The sequence below is a fragment of the Rhineura floridana genome, chromosome 21 (genome assembly GCF_030035675.1).
Source record: "Rhineura floridana isolate rRhiFlo1 chromosome 21, rRhiFlo1.hap2, whole genome shotgun sequence".
Lineage (NCBI taxonomy): Eukaryota > Metazoa > Chordata > Lepidosauria > Squamata > Rhineuridae > Rhineura > Rhineura floridana.
In genome coordinates, this window is record NC_084500.1 from 6,960,618 (window position 1) to 6,984,059 (window position 23,442).

The 23,442-nt window shown below is 45.0% G+C and overlaps 1 protein-coding gene and 1 pseudogene across 1 annotated transcript in view; one reads left to right on the forward strand and one right to left on the reverse strand.

The window, feature by feature from the left end:
* Positions 1-23,442, forward strand: part of AUTS2 (activator of transcription and developmental regulator AUTS2) — a 934,700-nt gene that overhangs the window by 44,318 nt on the left and 866,940 nt on the right. The window lies entirely within an intron of this gene.
* On the reverse strand, positions 4,829-4,947 carry LOC133374552 (5S ribosomal RNA; annotated as a pseudogene).

Sequence of the window (23,442 nt, forward strand, 5' to 3'; positions counted from 1 at the left end):
TCCCTAAGGGGCTGATGCCCCTGCCACCATCTTGGTTGATGGCAGGGATGTGAGCGCATAGTACACATGCAGGCCATCAACCAAGATGACGGCGGAGGCATCAGCCCCTTTGGGAAGTCTTGGCCGCCATCTTGGTTGATGGCAGGCATGCGCGCACAGCATGGGCAGCATTCACCAAGGGAAAAGTAGGTAGGTGGGGCATGCGTGCATGTGCTGGGCCTCAGGGAGGCTGGTGCCCAAGGGCCCCAGCATGCCTGGCACCTGCCCTGGTTCGCAGACTGGTTTAACAGTCAATCCGTATTCCCAGGGGTCTCTGAGAATTCTGAAAACCTGACCCAGAGTGGTGTAATGGTTAGAATGTTGGGACTAGGAAACCCAGGCTCAAATGCCCACTAAGCCCTGAAGCTCGTTGGGTGACCGTGGGCCAGTTGCTGTCTTTCAGCCTAACCTACCTCACAGGGTTGCTATGAGGATAAAATGTGGAGGGGGATCATCATAGACACCAACTTGACCTGGTTGGCTGGTTTTAAGTAAGAAGGCAGGCAGATGCAGGCTAGCTGAAGGCCAGCTGAGTTTGGTGGGGTGCTTCCCCTCTAGCCCCAATGGATCAGCCTCCACAGGGTGCCACCACATTGCAGCACCTGTTTGTTCAGGGAGGGAGCATGCAGACCCCAGGCAAAGTGGTGGGTAAACAGCAGCAAGGGGTTGGATGGAATAGCTGTGTGTGTCAGCTTCCTTTGGGTTGGGTGCAGGATAATGTTCCATCATCACCAGTGTTTACTTCAACAAGTTCCTCTGCTATTCCAGCTGGCTTATGTACCTAGAACCAGTGGAGGCTGCTACCAATCTCAGGGTAGAGACACATTTAGTTTGCGCTGGTTCCAGTGCATCTTAACACCTCTGTTTTCTGAAAACAGGAAGCACACAATGCTAGTCAAACTCTACCCCTTTTTACTCTAAAACTTGGTCAGTTCAGCTCGGGTGCATTTTTTAAAAAACAAAAATCAGCTTCGGGCAGATTTCTCAACTGATTGGTAGATCAACCCATTTGCCTTCCAGGTGGGGCCAATGGTAACGCTTTGCTGCAGGCTCGGACAGAGACAGGGATTGGCCCAATGCCTTGTTGTGGGTGGTCCTGAATGGTCTGAAGGCAGCAGTGAAGAAGGGAGATGTGGCCAGCAGAGGGCAGAGTCACTTCTAATGCTGTTGTTGTTATATGCCTTCAAGTTAATAACGACTTATGGCGACCCTATGAATCAGCGACCTTCAAGAGCATCTGCCGTGAACCGCCCTGTTCAGATCTTGTAAGTTTGGGTCTGTGGCTTCCTTTAGTGAATCAATCCATCTCTTGTTTGGCCTTCCTCTTTTTCTACTCCCTTCTGTTTTTCCCAGCATTATTGTCTTTTCTAGTGAATTATGTCTTCTCATTATGTGTCCAAAGTATAATAAGCTCAGTTTCATCATTTTAGCTTCTAGTGATAGTTCTGGTTTAATTTGTTCTAACATCCAATTATTTATCTTTTTTGCAGTCTGTGGTATTCCCAAAGCTCTCCAACACCACATTTCAAATGAGTGGATTTTTCTCTTACCCGCTTTTTTCACTGTCCAACTTTCACATCCATGCATAGAGATCGGGAATACCATAAACACAGCCAGAAAAAAACATTCTCGCTGCTTTTGCAGTGACGGCTCTGTCCACAGCCTCAGTCTGCCCTCCACCAGCCCCCACCTGCCTGCCTTTTCACAACCAGTCCAGGGGGTTAGCGCTGCCTCTCAACCTTCTCCTCCTTAGTCTCAGTTTTGCCTTGGTAGAACTCAGCAGAGAAAAGAGTGGGGCCTAGAATGGCCCGGCTCTGCCTGTCATTGGCTCCGGCTCCCCCTACTGGTGGGCTCCCTGCCTTCTGCCCTACTGGTCCCAATGGGCACTAACCATCACTGCCTGGAATGGTGGATAGAGTGGGGGACCCCAATGTGGTGTGAAAACCAGTGTGGTGTAGTGGTGAGAGCACTGGACTATGACCTGAGAGACCAGGGTTCGAATCCCCACTCAGCCATGAAGCTCGCTGGGTGACCGTGGGCCAGTCACAGCCTCTCAGCCTAACCTACCTCATAGTGTTGTGAAGATAAAATGGTGAGGGAGGAGAACCATGTCTGCCACCTTGAGTTTCTTGGAGGAAAGGTGGGTTATAAATGTAATAATAATAATAATAATAGTAATAATAATAATAGTAATAATAATAATAATAATAATAATAAAATCATGACTTTTGCCTCAGAAAGCAAAATGTCTTGGGCTTAGCTGGAACTTGCAATTGCCAATCTGGATCATGGAAAACTCTCTGCAGGTTGAAGTTTGATCTGTGTGGGGTTATGCAGATGATGATCTCTGGAGATGTTTATTTTAAAGCGGCATTCAGAGCTGAGGCAGAAGCGCATCTAGTCTGTTAATAAATACATTTAGACTGCAGCTGGAGATTTTCTATTCCCTTTAGGAATCTAAACCACTTTCTGCAAGAAGATAAAATGCCATTATCCCTATGAATAATGATGCTAAGCCCTTTTTCATCAGTGGGATGTCAAAGCAATTTAAAGATTGTTATCTTTCCAAGGATACACCCATACAGTAGCTTCCACTGCGCTTGGCTAGGCTCTGTGGCACTTGAACAGAGCCGCTCAAAATGTTCTAGGGAACAGGCTGTTCGGATCAAGCTGGGGCTGCGGGCCAGCCAGCTCTGGGGGAAAGCTGGAGATGCCGTTTGTTGACTGGAGCACTGCAGTTTCCTGCCCCTGGCTAACCCTTCTGGGGGGGGCACTGATGTGGGAGGGGTGCTCCAAGAGGGACATTGCTGAGAGCTGCTTCAAATCCAAGCCCTTTTTAGACGGGCATATTTAATGCACAACAAAACAGACAAGGGGATAGAGGCATGTTGGAACTGCTGTATACTTAGTCAGATCATTGATCTAGCTCAGTATTGTCAACATTGACTGGTAGCGACTCTGCAGTATTTCAGGCAGGGACACTCACAGCCCTACCTGGGGAAGCCAGGGCATGAATCAGAGAATCAGTTTTTCCTGATGCTCAGCCGAAATACGGCTTCCTGTAACTTGAGCCCATTATTCCGTGTCCTGCACTTTGGGATGATTGATAAGAGATCCCAGCCCTGCTGTGTGGCAACCTTTCAAATACTTGAAAATTTCTATCATACCTGCCCTAAATCTTCTCTTCTCAAGGCTAAACATGCCCAATTCTTTTAATAGTGAGGGCTTCCCCCAAAGAATCCTGGGAACTGCAGATTGTTAAGGGTGCCAAGAGTTGCTAGGAGACCTTCTGTTCCCTTCACAGAGCTACAATTCCCAGAGTGGTTTATCAATCAATCCCTCTTCCGAGGGAACTCTGGGAATTGTAGTGCTGTAAAGGGAACAGAAGGTCTCCCGGTAACTCTCAGCACCCTTAACAAACTTCAGTTCCCAGGATTCTTTGGGGGAAGCCATGACTATCTAAAGTGGTATGGTACTGCTTTAAATGTGCAGTGCAGATGGGGCCTAAGACACCTCTGCCAAAATTATTCACCTCCTCCGTCACTTGGGTCATCCAACACCCCTCCCTGGGCCCGTGCACTGCTACCCCACCCCCCGCAAGCCCACCTCTTTCTGCACCCACCTTGCCCTCAGTTTTTAAAGCTACCCCTGGCCAAGTGCCTCCCCCCGGCCACCCTCTTCTGACCCTCATTTCTCGTCATACACGTTTCCCTGACAATGCATCCGGATTCCCTTCTCTGGAACTCATTGGGGAGCCAGACATTTTGGAGAAGGTGAGGATTATGAACTGTATCCAACTCGGAGCACATCCGCTGGAATGAATGTCCTTATGTTCACTCATTTCAGTGGGTCTACGCTGGTAGGACCAACCTTATGGATACAACCTTATGTCTTCAGTGGTGCATGTAAGGAAGATCACATATGGGATTACATCCCTTTTCAGTGCAGCACAGTGGTTAGAGCACTGGACAAGGAGCAGGGAGACTAGGGTTCAAACCTCTACTCAAGGTCTGCATCCTTATTAAATTGTGGGGTCCAGAACTGGACACAGTAGTCAAGATGAGGACTAGCCAGTGCTGAATAGAGGGGAACCAATACTTCAAGCGATTTGGAAAATATACTTCTGTTGATGTAGCTTAAAATAGCACTTGCCTTTTTTGCAGCCACATCTCACTGTGGGCTCCTATTCAGCTTGTGATCGGCAACAATCCCAAGATCCTTCTAGTGTGTCGTATTGCTGAGCCAAGTATCCCGCATCTTATAACTGTGCACTTGGTGTCTTTCTCCTAAGTGGAGAACCTTGCCCTTATCCCTGTGAAATGTCATGCTGTTGAACCTGGGATCCTTTTCCAACCAAAGGGGATGCTTTCCCACTGGGCTTCAGTCCTTCTCCTACCAAAACAAAACTGGAGCAGGGACTCTCAGGCACATCGGAAGCTGCCTTAGAGCAAGTCAGACCATTGGTCCATCTAGTGCAATGCTGAATCAACTGGCTGGCAGTGGTTCTGCAAGGTTTCAGGCAGGGATTTTGTCCCAGCCCTACCTGGAGATGCCGTTGGGGACCAAGCCTGAACTACAGACGTTTCTCCAGAACGCTAGATCTGTGGTCTCTGTTGTTCTCTTCACCACATCTGCCCATCGTGTATTGGGCCCCTTGCATTTTCTTTGTTCTTGTTATATGCTTTCAAGTTGATTACGACTTATGGCAACCCTATGAATCTTCTGGATGTATTCATAGGGTTTTCATGGTAAGAGGTACACAGAGGTGGTTGACCATTGCCTTCCTCTAAACCTATGGCAGCCAGTATTCCCAGGCAGTCTCCCATCCAAGTGCTAACCAAGCCTGATCCTGCTTAGCTTCCAAGATCAGATGAGATCAAGCGTGTTCAGGGTAGTATGGCCATAGGCCCTTGCATTTTGAAAATGGAAATGGACTGCCTTCAAGTAGATCCCGACTTATGGCGACCCTATGAATAGGGTTTTCATGGTGAGCGGTATTCAGAGGTGGTTTACCATTGCCTTCCTCTGAAGCTGAGAGGCAGTCACTGGCCCAAGGTCACTCAGTGAGCTTCATGGCTGTGTGGGGATTCGAACCCTGGTCTCCCAGGTCATAGTCCAGCACCTTAACCACTACGCCACACTTAGCATCCTGGAAAATGAGGATTCTACAACACACTGGGAACTGCTACACATAAAAGAGGCTCCTCAGTTCAGAACGGCCCCCTAGAATTTATTTATTTGTTATATTTATACCCTCCCTCTTCCTCCCAGAAGGAGCCCAGGGCGGCAAACAGAACCACTAAAAACACTCTAAAACATCATAAAAACAGACTCTGAAACATATTAAACCAACACCTCTTGAAAATGTATTAAAACAAAAACGTCTTTAAAAACATATTTTAAAAAAGCTTTAAAAACATCTTTAAAAACTGTTGTGACACAGACAGTGACTGGGAGAAGGTCTCTACTTAAAAGGCTTGTTGAAAGAGGAAGGTCTTCAGTAGGTGCCAAAAAGATAACAGGAATGGCGCAGGTGTGATATTTAAGGGGTGAAGATAGCACACTTGCCACCTGTTTAGTTAACACTGTATGCGCCACCTAAAGAGGGCTCTGCCTAGCACCTCTAGGCAGGGCTGGGAAGAACCCTGCTGGAAACCCCGAAGAGCCACTGCCAGCCTGTGTACACAATACTGAGCCAGATGGACCAATGGTACGACTCAGTGCAAGGCAGCACCCTGTGTTCCTAAACCCTCACACGCTCACTGAGGTCTGAAAATGGCCAATATAACCAAAACATTTGGTATGTCGGGAATGCTTTGATTTGGATTCCTGCATTGAGCAGGGGGTTGGACTTGATGGCCTTATAGGCCCCTTCCAACTCTACTATTCTGTGTGTTGGGAGGGTATGCTACTTGGCCACAATCCATTTCTGTGTGCCAGGGCTGGATGGTGATGCCTGATTTTCAGCGAGACTTACCCAAGAGTTGCCTGGGGAGGGACTGTTGTCCTCCCTCGCCCCCTCTACTATTTGCACTCCAGTTTTTGTCATCCAGGAGAGCACTTGGCAACGTGGTGTCCAATGAGATGGCTTCTGTCTTGCTGCTGTTGGGCTGTGGGGCAAAACAGAATGCTAGAAATTTGGAATCATTTTCAGTCAACCCTAACCAAACCGTTGTGTGGCTACATCTTGGGCATTGCCCTGGAAGGTATCTCTCACTGGGGGGGGGGGGCTGCTTTGTCTGGAGTGGAACAGGTGGCTCTAACGCCAGCAGGGCAGTGTATGCGCTCCGGGTTTTAGTCTGAACTTTCGAGGAGCTGTCTAAGGTGCTGAAACCTATTCCCAAACTAGATCGATTTCTACAAAATAGCTTCAGAACTTTGGACAGCTCTTTGAAAGTTCAGACTAAAGCTGCCCTGCTGACATTGGAACCACTAGTCTCCATTGGGTATAGTCAGCAAAGTGAGGGTGGCAAATATACCAAAATGCTACAAAGCCACTACCCAGCTCAGGGGTAGCCAACTTAGTCGACTCCAGATATTTGGATCTACAACTTCCAGCATCGCTGACCATTGCCTGTGCTGAGTGGGGTTCATTGGAATTGTGGTCCGAAACATCTGGAGTGCGCCGTATTGGCTCCCCTCGTGTAAATCATTCCTACATCCACATGAGGGTTAGAACCTGGAATGGATTAGACATAACAGTAGAAGGTTCAGACGAACCCCTCTCTCACATACACACACCCATGTTGATGCCTGAAGTGGTTGGAAGGGCCATAGCTCAATGGCAGAGTATCTGCTTGGCATGAATAAGGTCCCAGGTTCAACCCCCAGCATCTCCAGGTAGGACAGAGCCCAGGTGAGTCGCTGCCAATCAGTATAGAGACCATTCTTAGCTAGATGGACCAATAGCCAGACTTGTGTAAAGGTGCTTCCTGTGTTCTGAGGGCTACAAGGGCCCCAATTTCCTGCGGTCCCTTAATTCTGTTTATGTTTTGAAAAGCATTTGCTGAAAGGTCCTGTGAACCCAAGACTGTGTCTCGCAATTGTCTCCCCGATGATAAGGCATAGCGCAAAATCTAATTATATACCTCCCATTAATTCTGCAAGGAATTCCTAAAATGTTCCTTCATACGTGTCTCACTTCTCACTGGATAACGCAACCAAGCGAACTGGGGATTGTCTTAATGTAAACTGTAATCAGCTTCTTAAGACTGAATCCTTTTTGAGAACACAGTGCCATGTATTTTTGGCTCAATATTTTGCTGCTCTGCTTCTACTTTGAAAGAAAGTAGGGTTCACTCTCTGTAACGCAGTTTGATTACCAGGCCACAGCTATGGACCTATGTTAAGAGTGAGTCATCTGAATCACAGTCCACCATTAAAATGAGAAATGTGGGGAGAGTGAGTTCTACGGCTTGCAGTCAGAAAAATGGTTCAGAGGATTAATGTGAAACCTGATAAGTAGGAAGAGGAAGCTGGTGGCTCTGAGGTCAGTGGGGCCATGCTGAGCACTTGGACGACTCTTTGAAAGTTCGGACAAAAACCCAGAGTGGATTCACTGCCCTGCTGACCTCAGAGCCACCAGCCAACACCGATTATGCCAAATGTGGGATAGAAAAGATAAGAAATGATTTATATTTGGAACATGTGGAGAGTGACTTTGGGATGTTAGCAGGCAGGGCTCCTCCAGAATCTCCTCCAGAATCCCCCTTAGTTACTAGGGATGTGAGGAGACCTCGTTTTGCATCCCACCCTGTATTTGTCACATGCAGGATTGCTTCCATTCTGCTGCGGTTCTTCTTCAGCCACAAACTACATTATTTGTCTTGCTGTCGGCTGTGGTGAAATTACGTGGTTAATGCCATAAATTACACAATGAATTCTATAAACTGAATTGTAGCCTGGCTTGTTCTTCTTCTGAATGCACTCCGGTCCTGTCATGGCCTCGTGCGTGTGTGCCAGCAAAGAGAAGATTTGCTTTCAAGATTGTTTCTTCCCTCTTTTTAGTTATCTGCCATGGACGTTCTGCTTGAAGCTAGTGTTTCAGATGCACGTTCTTCAGATGATGATTGGGGCAGAGAATGAGGGCACCACAGAGCACTTTGATCACAGATCAGATATTTTTCCCTTTTTTTATGGACGTGTGGTGGGTGGGGAAGAAGAAGGCTATGCAAAAATGACCTCCGCCAAATTCTCCATCGTATTTGCTGTTGGCAAAATTAAGTATATTAGAGCCCTGCTTGATCAGGCCAAAGGCCCGTCTAGTCCACCACGTCCAGGACTTCTTCTGGGACAAGCAGGACATGAGCCCAACAGCAACTCTCCCCACCTGCAGTTCCCAGTAAATGGTATTGAGAGGCATACTGTTTCGAACAGTGGAGGTAGAACATAGCCATCCCAGATAGTAGCCATCAATAGCCTTATCCTCCATAGATTTGTTTAATCCTCTTTTAAAGCCATGCAAGTTGGTGGCCATCATTTCTCAAGTTCTGGGAACGATACTTGTATTGATTCAACCTTCTCACTACACCATACAGCTGACTCATCATATATATGATGCCATCAGGACCCTTTTTTCTGTGTAGTGTTTTTGTGCATTGGGAAAAGCGGAGGAGCAAGGATGAGTCACGCAACAGCAGCATGTGAAATTGCAAGCCAGTCAGCAGCACTTTAGTATGGAATAAGTTTAGCCCAGCAGCCTCTGAAACATCAAGTCTTTTAGAGGGGTTGATTGCACACTTCTACTAGAGTGTGAAGGAACTGTTTGGAAAATCTTACACATATGCATAAACCACATCATCTGCTTTGAAAATAAATGTCCTGAACTTGTAATGCTTTGTTTCATCAAGAAGGAAATATCTGTGGGAGTTGAAGGGATGCCTCTCGAGCTGCAAATAGATGAAAGCCGTGCAAAAATGAAGAGGTTGTTGGAAGCACAACAGCAAGGATCATTCAGTTTGGAACTTAAAGGTTAATTCTGTTAGTGTTGGAGTCAGCTAGCCAAGAGGGGGAAGGGTGGAAGTGTTGCTTAGCAACAAAGCAGAGTGGCATGATCTTCAGTGAGGTAGCACATGCTCTGATTGGCTGTATAGGTCTGAAGGAGTTTTTCCCTCTCTGTATGTTTGGTTGCATGTCTCCCTGCTATGTACAAATCCTGACCTACGAAAGACAAAACCTCTATGTTCTTTTCTCCTCAAATTATACACTGTTTTTTTGTTTAGTTTGCTCAAAAAGTTAGGTATCATCAGGACTTTTCTCTCCAACCTCCATCTGTGTTATTTAAGTGACTTTTCTAACAGGGTGATCATACAAAACTGTACAAGCAGCATGGAGACTTGCCAATACTATATTTCATCAGAGGAAATGGGACCACATTGTTAGGTCTCAGCTACAGGCAGCAGTGTGGGCTGAGCCGAGAGCTGTGAAACCAGCCCATAATCGAAGCCAAAGAGAAACTCCAGACCAATCATCAGTAATCAAACCAGTAACTGAAACCAATGAGGTTGTCCGGACCAAAGGGACCAAGCTAGGAACAAAGACTAGCAAAGGATGTTGGGACATGTCAGAGCTCTAGTAGACCTTGTTGTTTAAGCAAGGCTCAACTGGAAAAGGAAGCCATAGGTGTTTTTTTTATGAAACAAAAATCAGTATATACAATTTCAGACCAAATAAATACAAATGCCAACCAATATAAAAATGCAACACAAGCCATAGGCCCACCAGATGTTGCAAAAATGTTAAATAAGTTTATTTTGGTCAATGACCAGCAAACACCCGATGTTGCTGGACTCCCATTTTCCCTGGCCATTCGACATGGTGGCTGGGGCTAATGGAGTTCAGCAAGATCTGGAGGGTTAGATGTTCCACATTCCTGGTCTAGAGCCTGAAGGTACTACACTGAGAAGCTGTGCCCCAGGGCATCCACACATGAAGGTAGCAGCCCTGACACATAGGACAACCTAAAGTTCACAAGTTTAAGTTATTTTTGTCATTGAAAAGATTATTTTTATCACTTTTGCCTTTGTTCAAGGGACCACTTCTCTGTTCTTGTTCTTAAGGTTACCCTGAAGTCGTAAGACTAATTGAAAAAGCAATATTTCTGCCACGCTTTCCAAAACAATATGTGATATGAGATGCAGTCATCCTTCAAAATTCACATTTCTCTGCATTTTGCAGTGCAGTTCTCCAACCAGTGTTTACAAAAATGCATATATTAGGGGAAACATGCATAAAAAAACCAATGCATTAATGAAAATAACATACGAAATGCATTATATGCAAGAAATTGCTTGCAAAATGTGTACATTAGTCAAACATGCATACAACTATGTGGGGTTATTTTTTTTGAGAAATTTGCTCTAAAATTCTGATTAATTTTTACGAGGATTTTGTTTTTTTAAAAGATGCAAATTGGTGCGGAAATGTGGAGAACTGCATTTAATATTAGAAAAATGAGCAACTGACAAAACCAAACATGACAGATCTTTCCATCCCTAGTGCTGCCACACTAAAGCGAGCAATTTCTTACATGAGCCGAATGGGGATTATGTGACACCTGTAACAGTGCCAGTTCTGCAAATCAAAGTGGTTGAGTGGGCACATGGAGTGGGGTTAAAGCCATCCTGCACGCTTAAGATTTGCCAGCATGAGACAAAGGAGGGCACTGCCACACCGTCACATTGCCACGCTGAAAGTCCTGGGTGCTTTTAAATTGCAGGTGGTTTTCTGCGTATAACAATTAGCAGCAACTCTTGAGGCTTTGATGGAGGCCAGGGCAAGAGCTTGTCAAAAATAATCCCAGCTGTGGGTATGTGTTTGGTTTCACCCGATGACTGGCTAATGCAAAACAGACCTGACAGCCTGGACTGCCCGCATTTTGCTAACAAAGCATTCTTTGCTGAATCTGTGCATAAGCTGATTTTCTTTCTTTGGCCGTGTCCATTAAAGCCAGCATCTGGCAGGCAGCCTCATTGTGTCTTTCATCCCAAAGAGAGTCACTTGATTGGATTTCAGCTGCTAGCCTTCCTGTGGTCAGCCGGGTGGCACATGAAGGGCAGGCACTGAGCGACAGGTGAGCAGGTTGCAGAGCAGCTGCTTCTAGGTGGAATGGAAGAGGAAAGGCAAGTGTGTGTGTGAGTGAGTGAGAGAGAGAGAGAGAGAGGCCCTATCGGCATGATGCATTTAAAGCAGTATCATGCCACTCTAAGCAGTCATGGCTTCCCCTCCCAGAATCCTGGGAACTGTAGTTTGCTAAGGGTGCCGAGAGTCGTTAGGAGACCCCTATTCCCCTCCCAGAGTTTGCTAAACCACGGTGGGAATTGTACCTAGGATGCCTTGTAGTAGCAGCGGATCCGGCCACATGCAAAGCCCTCTCTGTAGTTTTGCAGGATCATTGCACCATGTCCGTAAGCATGACACAAATCATTAGACCTTCCAGTTAAAAGGTCTTTATTTTTTCTCTCTCTCTCTTATTTGCGTTGTCACTCATCACCTTCCTTTTAAGAAACAACGTAGCACCTTGTTAAGGCACTAAGCAAAATGTTTGTTCCCCAGGTGTCCAGATGCATATCAGAATAAAGCTTAATGCCTGGACTAGCCTATGGACAATCAGGGAGCCTCTTTTATTATTTATTTATTTATTTTTCTTTTCTTTTCTGCAGCATCCCCAATCAAACACACAGGGGAAATGCACAGGAGCTCTGTCATGCATGTGTGGAGGAGATAGGCTAGACGATGTGATCTCATTTTCTTCCCCTCCCTTTCATCTACATCAGGGGTGGGGAGCATTTTTCCATTCAAGGACCGCATTCCCTTCTAGAACATTCTGGGGGCCAAGTGCCACTGGGGGGGCACGGCCAGAAGTGAAAGTGGGCAGTGCAGCGAGTGTTAATTTTACCTCTTATTACAGGCTAGTTTGCCCATACACTCCCACACACCCTATATATATCCTATATATATGCTACATTAGGCTGCATTAACAGAAGTATAGTTTCCAAATCACGTGAAGTATTAGTTCCCCTCTATTCGGCACTGATTAGGCCTCATCTTGAATTCTGCATCCAGTTCTGGTCTCCACACTTCAAGAAGGATGCAGACAAACTGGAACGGGTTCAGAGGAGGGCAACAAAGATGACTGGAAATAAAGCCCTATGAGGAGAGACTGAAAGAACCGGGCATGTTTAGCCTGGAGAAGAGAAGACTGAGGGCAGATATGATAGCACTCTTCAAGTACTTGAAAGGTTGTCACATAGAGGAGGGCTGGGATCTCTTCTCAATCATCCCAGAGTGCAGGACATGGAATAATGGGCTCAAGTTGCAGGAAGCCAGCTTTCGACTGGACATCAGGAAAAACTTCCTAACTGTTAGAGCCATACCAATTACCTAGAGAGGTAGTGGGCTCTCCGACACTGGAGGCCTTCAAGAGGCACCTGGACACCCAAAACTTCCGGGAAGGGTGACTTCGCTTGTGCCTGCTTTTGAGACGGGCTCCCGCCTCAGAAGAAGCTTATTCAGATATAAATCAGTCAGAACATTTTTTTTTGACTGATGAAATTTCTCCCGGGCAGGGAGAAACGTAGAGATCAACCTCAAAAGCCTGTTTTTGTTGGGAGGACTGGATTTCATTAATTTATGAGAAAAGGTCCAGCCAGCAATGCCGGACGGACTTCCGAACAAGCTCTATCTGATTAATGCGATACGTTTATCTTTTCTTCAAAGAGAAAACGGACTAACAGGCAAGCACCCTTCTTTCTATCTTTTTTTTACTTGGTTTAAATTGTTGCAGCAAAAAGAGATTTGTCAAATGAATCAGCTTTAAAGAACTTCTGGGTGAGCTATAACTCTTCTCTGTTATTCACGAAATTAACAGCTTATCTCTGTTTCTATTGCAAAAAGCTGTCCTGGAAGTGCATTCTAAAGATATAAACAGAAGAGGGATTTCTATTCCGAGGAGAAAAAAATAAAAAATATGAACTTTGGAACATTATATTGCCTGGGACTATTCTCTTTTTGGTCTATTTTATTTTGACGAATCTGCTTCTTCACGACGCCACTAACTGTTTTGATGCTGGGAACTAAATTTGTTTTGTATTCTTGAACATAGAGAGATAAGGCAGGCTGCTCTGTTTATACTGTGATGTCATCAAGCCTGGAATATTAACCCAATTGTTGCTGAAATAAGAAGTGGTTCTTCTTTATTTTTGTTTTGTTTTGTTTTCGTGGTTTTAAAAATGGCAATCAAGAAAGTGGCTGAGAATCTGGAAGTAATTATGTTTCAGAAAATAATGGATGAGATTGAGATAACGAAACAAACCCTGCGACAGGGCAGTAAGGAGCTGAAAATTGAACTGAGCAAAATGATGCAGGAGCTTAAAGAAATAGGGGATCCTGTGAGAGAGGAGAATGAGATCAGAGATGAGAAAAGAAAAAATAAAGGGAAGATACAAGCCCTGGAGATTGGAACAAATGTGGAATTGGAAAAAGTTCTGGAGTTTATGGATATTAGAAATAAAATCTACTGTTTGGAATTTAACGTTATCTCTGAAGAAATTAATGAAGATATTAGAGATAAAGTTATCAATGGCTTGGATAATTTTCTGGACTGGAATGACGTGATGGAGCTTGATATAGAGAAAATCTATGGAATTAACTGCAGCCATGTGACAATGGAAAAACTCTCAAGAAATGAGCCAGTGCATTTTGTAAAAAAGAAGAACAGAGATATGACTTTACAACAATATTTCAGCAACTTATTCAGAATCGATGGCAAGAAAATATTTGGGATAGAGGAAGTTCCCATCAGACTCTTATTATATGACTATGGCTATGACAGCAAGATTATTATGGAATACTGATAATGGAAGATTGGACACTGAAATTACTGGACTTAACAGGACTATTGAAGATGGAAGATGGAATTAATATGGATAATGGAATAATGTCTATTGAAATTATTGGACTTAACAGATTTGATGAGATGGATTAATCGATATGTTTATTTGGACTATGGTTATGACAATAAGATTATTATTATTATTAACGAGATGGATTAATCGACATGTTTATTTGGAGAAAAATTGATAGATATATTTCTTAAAGAATTGAAACCTCTCTTTGACTTTTTGTGGAAAGAATAAAGTAATGTCTATGAGATTTGATGATTAATTAAGATAACTACTGGAGGAAAGTGATTTTATAATATAATTTAAGAGACAGGATTGTTATATATTGTAGACCTATAACTGATCTGCGACAAATGGGAAGTCAACATTTTATTTTTTTTGTTTAACCATTTTTGTTTTGTTTTGTTTTTTGTCTTTGAATGTTTTATGATTTTGTTTTGTTTGTTTTATGAAAATTTGAATAAAAATTATTGAGAAAAAAAAGAGGCAGCTGGACAGCCATCTGTCGGGAACGTTTTGATTTGGATTCCTGCATTGAGCAGGGGGATGGACTAGATGGCCTTGTAGGCCCCTTCCAATTCTACTATTCTATGATTCCTCTTTATTCTGTATCCAGACAGGCAATAGGCATTATCAGAGCTCAAGGGCACATTTCAGCCAGGCAAAAGCAGTCGAGGAGGGTGCAGACTAGGGCCAGTGAGGGGTCTGGCCTGGGGAGAGTTCCAAGGGCAAGACAGAGAGGCGTAGAGGGCCGTATTTGGCCCCCGGACCTGAGGTTCCCCCCATCTATATGCATTCAGCATATATGAGTATGCCACATTCATAGTCCAATTAGAACTATGAACATAGGAATGTAGAAAGGTGTCTTACACTGAGTCTATCTAGCTCCATATTGCCTGCACTGACTGGCAGCAGCTGTCCAGGATTCTGGGTTGGGCACATTCCCAGCCATACCCAGAGGCGCCCAGGATTGGACCTGGGACCTCCTGCACGCAAAGCAGATGTTGTACCGCTGAGTTACAGCTTCCATACTTCTGGGATTTCTTGAGCTCTGCCAGTGCAGCATTGCTTTCCTCAGGATGCGAGAATGTGCTTTTTGGTTCATTCTCCATTCTTCAGATAAATTGCCTTCCTTTAAGTGCATCCTTGGTGTATGTAGCATTCCGCTTTTTCCATCTGCTGTGGACTCAACATTTTCCTCTAATCAGGTGGTCGATAAATCAGGGCCCTTCCCTAACGTAATATTTACTTGTGCCGCACTTGAAATACAATATTTGCTGTTGTAAATGGCCGCTGCAGCTGGGGACTGCTTTCATGATAAATTTGCCGAGATTCCTCCTGCCTTCCAGAGGCAATGCAGCTTCCTTTCTTGACAGCCTCATCATACGTTGAGGGCAGGGGGGAAAGGAGATTGTCTTGATGCATGAACGAGCCTTATTTCTTCCAGGCAAAACCAGGGGACAAGGGGCTTGTGGGCAGCGCTCATGCAAGACTCTGAACCTCTGTGGTGGGCCATGTCCCTCTCCTGAGCCTACCCTTTTTAATGGTTTGCCTGACTTATTTTTTTTTTTGTAATTGTTTTGCTGCCAGATGACTGCATTGGGGCAGCAGCAAGGACAGCCTCGTGCCACACTCTGTGTGTGGGGTCCTTCCTCAGAGCGAGGCATTGTGGGCAAGGTGGCCCTGGAGACCGCCTGCATAGCTGCTGCTTTGGTGTGATGGCCAGAAATTGTACTTAGTTACTTTAAAACTGGCAGGTAAGAAACCTCATGACCGGGGACTTAAGGCAGGTCTCCGGGCTTCAGAAGTGCGGGGTCCCTTCATGATAGTCACACCATGCCCCCTCAGAGCCACACTTTCCCTCAGCACCCTTGCTCTCCAAGTTGTCTCTGTCCACACTCCACTGCAACAGATGTCCCTAGGAGCCAAACAGCACAAAAGGGGAGGCTGTGTGTTCGCTGCTGAGAAGAGTCTTCTCGGCAGCTGATTCACCTCCTTTCACTCTGATTGGCTCCAAGCAGCATGAAATTCCAAGGACTCTCTTTCTTGATGAATACACTCCCCCTTCATACTGATTGGCATATATCTTGGGATCTGGCTGGGACCATCCTCCAAAAAAGTAAGGGGTCTACTACCTTCCCCAACCCTGAAGGACTACACCCCTGACAGAAATTAGCCTACACTACACTACACTACAAACCGGAAGTGGTTTAACAATCCTACTTCCCAGGAAACTCTGGGAATTGTAGCTCTGGGAGGGGAATAAGAGTCCCCTAATGACTCTCAGTAACTCTGAACAAATTACAGTTCCCAGGATGCTATGGGGGAAGCCATGACTGTGTAAAGTGGCATCATACTGCTTTAAATGTAAGAGGCAGATGTGGCTTAGAATCATAGAATAGTAGAGTTGGAATGGGCCTATAAGGCCATCAAGTCCAACCCCCTGCATGATGCAGGAATCCAAATCAAAGGATTCCCAACAGATAGCTGTCCAGCTGCCTCTTGAATGCCTCCAGTGTCGGAGAGTCCACTACCTCTCTAGGCAATTGGTTCCATTGTCATATGGCTCTGTTAGGAAGTTTTTCCTGATGTCCAGTTGCAATCTGGCTTCCCGCAACTTGAGCCCATTATTCCGTGTCCTGCACTCTGGGACGATCGAGAAGAGATCCCTGCCCTCCTCTGTGTGACAACCTTCCATGTACTTGAAGAGTGCTATCCTATCTCCCCTCAGTCCTCTCTTCTCCATGCTAAACATGCCCAGTTCTTTCAGTCTCTCCTCATAAACCACAGTTTTCTGTTCTGGGTATAATAGGAGACTGCCCTTTACTTTAACCAGGATTAAAGTACTAAAGCTGGCTCCTGAGACAGGAAGAGGCAGGAGAGGAGAACACAGACCCAACAGTCATTCCCAGATTTTTTAAAGAGCAGCTTGAGATGCTGGGAGGCTCTATAGGGATTGGCCTCGCTCTGTAGGATCTCTGCCTTGTAACCATGATGGCACCTTTGGAGCACTTTGCCTGGAATAATGGCTAATTGCACTGTTACTGATGCCCAAGTACTGTAAATATGGATGCTCAGGAGCAGAGGTTGGAAAAGTTACTTTTTTGAACTACAACTCCCATCAGCCCAATCCAGTGGCCATGCTGGCTGGGGCTGATGGGAGTTGTAGTTCAAAAAAGTAACTTTTCCAAGCTGTGCTGAGGAGGACTGATGGCTTTGATCTTCTGTGCAGCCATTATAATGGCGGGGAAGGGCTGTAGTTCAAGGGCAGAGCATCTCTTGTGCCTGCAGAAGATCCCAGGTTCAATTCCTAGCATCCTCAGGTATGGCTGGTCTGAAACCTTGGAGAGCTGCTGCCCGTCAGTGTAGAGAATACTGAGTTAGACAGACCAGTGTAAAAACCTTAGAAGAGGGACGGTCTGATTTTGTCGCTGAACAACAAAAGCCGTCACTATGAAAGACAAGGGTTCAAAAGTAATGTTTGAAAAGATCTGTATTCTGAAAAATCCGGCCAGATGGATCCCAGTCTGACTCAGTAAAAGGCAGCTTCCTGTGGGTTAGAGCTAGTGATGCTCAGAGTAGACCTATTGAAATAAATGGATGAGACCAAAGGAAGACTGGTCAGTGGGGCAGTGAATCCACTCCAGGTTTTAGTCCAAACTTTCAAGGGGTTGTCCAAGGTGCACCACAGACAGCTCCTTGAAAGTTTGGGTAAAACCCGGAGCAGATTCACTGCCTCACTGACATCAAAGCCACCAGTCTCCACTGGATAGGATTAACTTAAGTGTAGTAATTTCTGGATTTACATGACCTGAACAGGGTGGTTTATAACAGATGCTATTTGAGGTCACTGATTCATATGGTCGCCATAAGTCATAATTGACTTGAAAGCACATAACAACAATAGTAATCTCTACTGTGGGTCTACTCGGAGCAGAACTTAGCTGGATACAAACTTGTAGTCTTTAGAAGTGGCACCACTCTATTCTACTTTGGTCAAACCTCATTTGGAGTTTTGTGTTCAGTTTTGGGTACCATGGTTTAAGAAAGACATAAGCTTTCTTTTTCAGATTGCTGGAATTTCATTTCACTGCAACGCACTTCTACATGCTCACCAGCATTTCTCTTTCATGTTAGTGTCCCTAAATATTTTCATAGAACATTAGAACCCAGCCCTCATTTTTTAAAAAATATTTTTCATCTAACAATTTGCACTGGGTGTGATTAAGGTCTTTCTGCCACTTAATATTAGTAAGTGTGAGCTGGTTCCTGCAATGAACACTTAAAAAAACCCAACTGAACAGCTAATTACTATGGAGAGAGAGGAAAAAACCCAAAGGTCATATCAATTATAAAATATCATCTTTGAGCCACAAAGTACTGTCCTTGCAAAGGATGATTAAAAATTGAATTAGCAGGAGATAATGTGCATTTGAACAGCCCTATTTTTTTCCATGTGAATTTATGGAAGGGGGATGGAAATCTTAAATCGCAATCCCTTACTGAATATGCTCAGCCCACATGGGGGGTGCACTCCCACAGAATGATTTTTTGTAGTTTTTGCCTCCTACTTGTGCAAAAGTTGGGATTCTGCCAGTCTGCTGATATCTTCCCCCTTGTGAGTAGGTGTTACTTTTTCAGTTCCGTATGCATTAACATATGCATTGGCACTTACATCTGAACCTTGGAAATAGAGGGAACAAGTGGAACCCTGTAACAAAATGTAGACCAGCTTGTATATTTTGGGGCGCATTTGCACATGCACAGCCCCTCAAAGGCAAAGTATGGACTGTGATTCACAAAAGACATGTAAGATATAAGGAGTTGAAGTGTAGGGATTATTCTGCGTGAAACAAGTACAAAATTGGAATTTGAATCAGTGGCATCGAGTGTCTCTAGTTAATTTATGAGAAGTGTGAAGCAAGATTAAAATCTGACTCGCTGCTGATTCAGTATTCGTTTTGAGAATTTCTCAGGAGGCTTCCTTCCTAGGCTGATCACACAGCCAATTGTTGTATATTAGGCTTTCATTAACGGTGACTTGTGTGGGGGGATAGTCCTTGAAGGTTTGTAAGCCCAGGGGGTGGGGGTGGCCGTGGAGCTTTAACTGTTCCAAAAGGCACAAACAGATCATTCCAGAGACTGGAAATGGAAATCCAGGTTGGTGTTTGAGTGAAAGAGAATGTTGCACTGTATTTAAAAGAGGGAAAGTCAAGTTGATTTGTTATTCCGGGAGAAATGCTTCTGCAGCCTCATCAGATGAAGGTCTCGGAAGGTCAATTTCAATCCCCAGCAGGAAAGAAAAGAGCGACACCCATGCAAAATGGAGAGGAATGTACCATTTTTGCTATTGCTGCTTTTTTGCCTCTTAATGATCAGGGTGTCAGAGGCTGCCTTTGGCTCTTCATCACAGTGCTGGCCTTCAGACTGGAGAAAACCACCAATGCGAGAGGACTCAACCTGAACTCTCACACTCTCTGCAGGAAGGCTGCAAAATTAGACTATGAGTTTCTCATGAACTTAGAAGCCTCGTGAATTTAGAAGCAGGGAAATTGGGCAGCTGTAGTGAATGCACCTGGGGAGTAGGAGAACTGACCTCCTCTCTGAGATATTGGACTACCCTACAAATTTGTCAAAATGCAGACACAATTTGGGTTGGTCTTTCACATTCCAATCCACTTCCTGTGTAGCTTGGAAGAATTTGGTAACATGTGGCTCTGAGCATATAGTGAGTGGTGGCAACACCTGCAATCAGCCCAAACAACAGAAACAAGACCTGTGCTCAAGTTGCCTAAGGCAGCAGGCTGGACTGAAATGCCTTGGTAGGACTCACCAGTGATTTCTGACCTGGGCCCATTCATAGTTGTTATGAAACACCTGCCCACTTTTTGTAGGCCCTCATTCTCAGTGTTTGGCAAGCCTTTGCCCAGCACTCCCCAAGCACCACCTCTCAGCTGATAGTTGTCATTTGGGAATTTCTGCACAAGGGGCTTTGCAGACACTGCTGATCAGTGCATCCAGCTCTGAATCCATTTGGGGGCAGGGCTGATGCTTAATTAGCGTTTTTAAAAACCCTAATTAAACATATGGCCAGGAAGGGGTGCATCTTCTTCCTTCCTGAGAGCGGGAGGGTTCAATCCTGCTGGCTGTTGCTTTGTAAGCACCTTCCTTGCAGGGAAGGTGCTGGTGAGGGAGCACCCTGTGGCTCACATAGTTCAGTCCTGCTGGGGTCTCTTCCTCTGCTGGCCCTAGATCACTCCAGGTGGCCCGACGTGACCAGGGGCGATACAGGGATGTCGAAGCAACTCAGCCCAAGCCTGGAGCCTCCTGATTGGCCCGATTTGGTTCAGGCTTTGGTGAATCCGGTGCACAGCCATAGATTAGATCCCCCAACACACACAAAAAACCTAGAATGATGCAACAGAAAAGCTCCCCAGGCTGTAATGGTATGAATGTGATAAATGTATTTGTTTCAGAACAAATGAAAAGTGAACCAAGCAGGCATCATTTAATTCAACTTTTAATTCGTTACAAAACAAACATGCACCCTTATTATTTACGAGGGATGATCTCTGTTTTAGGGCGTACAGTTCCCAAGGGAACCTATTATAATGTGTGTAATCTTGCTTTTTGAGGGTGCCTTGTGAAACTATGACATCCAGCTCCCTTGAAGTGACATTTCTGAGTGGGGAGTGGACACACCTGGCCTCTTCATCTCATGCACATGCCTGTAAATGAGAGGTGAGTCAGGAAAGGGTTTGCATGGAATCCTATCAAACTGAGCAGGATTTAACCACTGCTCACCAGCTGGTGAGTAGGCTTAAATCTTGCTCAGGTTAGCTCTGCTCCATTCCATGCTGGGAACACATGCACACAGCCTAAACAGGATTTAACCGAGCCCTCCCGCTCATCAGATGATGTCATGAGTGATGACAACTGATAGGTGGGTGGGTATGGTTTGGTAAAAATGGTCTCAGTGGGATCAACTTGGATTCCCTGGTGGGCCAAGACTGGCCCATGGGCCGGAGGTTGCCCACCCCTGCTGTAAATGTATAGAGATGAATACAAAGGCAGTGTAATAGTCTGCCATTTTACTTTGGCTCCTGAGGTCTGTTTTTGAACTTATGTTAGGATTATTTTTGTTTGCTGTTTTGTAATGTAGACTTGATCAAAATAACAAATACTGCCCTGGCTTTAAATTAGTGGAGGGCAGGGCGAATAAATACAGCAAGGCTGGGAAAACAGTGGTCCTCCAGGTGTTGGATTCCAAACTCCTGTGACTCAGCGTGGTCAGATGGTCCAACATCATCTGGAGAGCACCAGGTGGGCCGAAGTAGAGCATTGCTCAGTGGTAGATCATGTGCTTGCATGCAGAAGGTGTCCAACCAGAGAAGCAGACTCAGGACTCGGAGGCTGTTTTTTTCTGCATAAAACTTTGATCCAGAAATCAGAACAGGGATCTAGGATCTCATGCTAGGCCTAAACCAGGATTCAAACAGGAGCAGGCATGTAGATGTTGGAAGCAACAGTAGACGAGTTGTCACAGCAGCAAATACAAGCACTGCTACTTCTTATCTATAGAAAAAGGCAGGCTCTTGACACTATGAATTAATTCAGGTTCTTTCTAGCACAAGCTGCAAGGCAGGGACTATGAAGGGGCGGGGGACATCGCAATCTCTGCTGAATTACTTTAGTTTCCTGCTGCCGGAGACATTCCAAAGTGTTTGTTAAGGCTTATCTCTTCAGCTGTTGTGCCTGGCCTTGATGCCAGCAAAAGTTCCCGGCAGCCGGCCAAGACGAGGAAAGGCTGGCTGAACCTCAGCAACTTTAGCAGCCAACTTTGAAGCTTCTGGAGACACCCCCTCTGTAACCCCCTCATTTCCATCAACCGTGCTGGCAATGTTCTCCCCAATGTCCGTACCCCACTTTCAATTTTTCCAGCCTTCCCAGGGGTTTTCTTTGGGGCCCATGACAGAAGGCCCCAAGTTCAATTCCCGGCATCTCCAGGTCAGGCTGAGAGAGACTCTTGCCTAAAACCCTGGAGAGCTGCTGCCGGTCAGTGTAGACCATCCTGAGCTTGATGGGCCAGTGGTCTGACTCTGTCTAAGGCAGCTTCCCATGTTCAATGCCACATCATTATTTATTTGTTTATTTATTTATTATTTAGTACATTTGTATGCCACTTTTCATCACAGGTGACCTCAAAGCGGCTTCCATAGCAAGAACAAAACTATAAAATAAAAACAATTCAGAACATAATAATAATAATAAAACTACAACAGTATCAATAAATAACATTAAAAGTATCACAAAACAGGCTGAAATCTCAAATCAATTTAATCTGCAAAAGAAAGAGAGAAAAACAAATATACAATAAAGTCCATCATTGTATAATTGCATTATGGTGGAACGGAGGAGATCCTTTGTATACGGACATTGATATACTTGTCCATGTTTTCACCTGTGAAGTGTGTTTGTATATCCATCTCATTTTAGCGGGGTCAAAGACCCCAGACAGAGAAAGGGAGCTGTTAATGAGTGATTTGACTTTCAGGCCCTGCAGCTCATGTTTCAGCCATTAAATTTCTGACTCTCGCAGAGACTCATGCGACATGGGGCTCTAATGATGTTAAAGAGATTTCTTTCTTTCCTTTTTACTCTTTTAATAGCATAAAGGATCCAGAGTTAACAAGCAGCTTTGCTGAGAAACCTCTTAGGTAAAATTAGCTTATGAATAAGTGTGTTGTTCAAGTCCCCGTTCGGGTGGCAAAGACGACTTAATAAAGGTCTTGATTGTGCTAGGGAGCTAACAAGATTTTTTTATATATATAAAATAAAATAAAATCAGATCAACACAGTAGCAGTCAGGGGGGAAAATGAAACTAACAGAGCACACTGTCTTGCTATGGGAGAACCGAAATCTGCCTGGACCATTGAGGATCTCCTGGAATGATTCAGGCTGTAAGTAAACTGATCGCTGCTTTGTATTTGTGAAAAACGTTGATCAGGTCAGACTTTGAGAAGGCGCCAGCATTTTTAAGAGTTGCATAGAAGGAAAAGTGTTTTCCATTTGCAGCTGTCCCTGGCACGCTGATGACAGTTACAAGATGGCAGATCTATCATGACACCTACATGGAACTCCCATGGCCAGAGGTGGTCTATCTGTGAGTATCAATTACTCGGAGTTTGTGTGTTATATGAACACATGAAGCCGGTTTGCACAGTGTGAGACCATTGATCCACAGAGTTCAGAGTTGTCTGCACTGACAGCTAACGGCTCTTCAAAGAGGGTAAAGGCCTTAAGTCAGTGATAGAGCCTTTCATGCAGCAGGTCACGGGTTCAATCCCCAGCATCGCCAGGTGCAGATGGGAGATACTCCGGCCTGAAAACCTGGAGAGCTGCTGCCAGTCAGTGTAGACAAACTGAGCTAGATGGACCCCTGGTCTGACTTGGTGTAAGGCCACTGAATCTTTCCCAACTTTACCTGAATATGGTATTGAA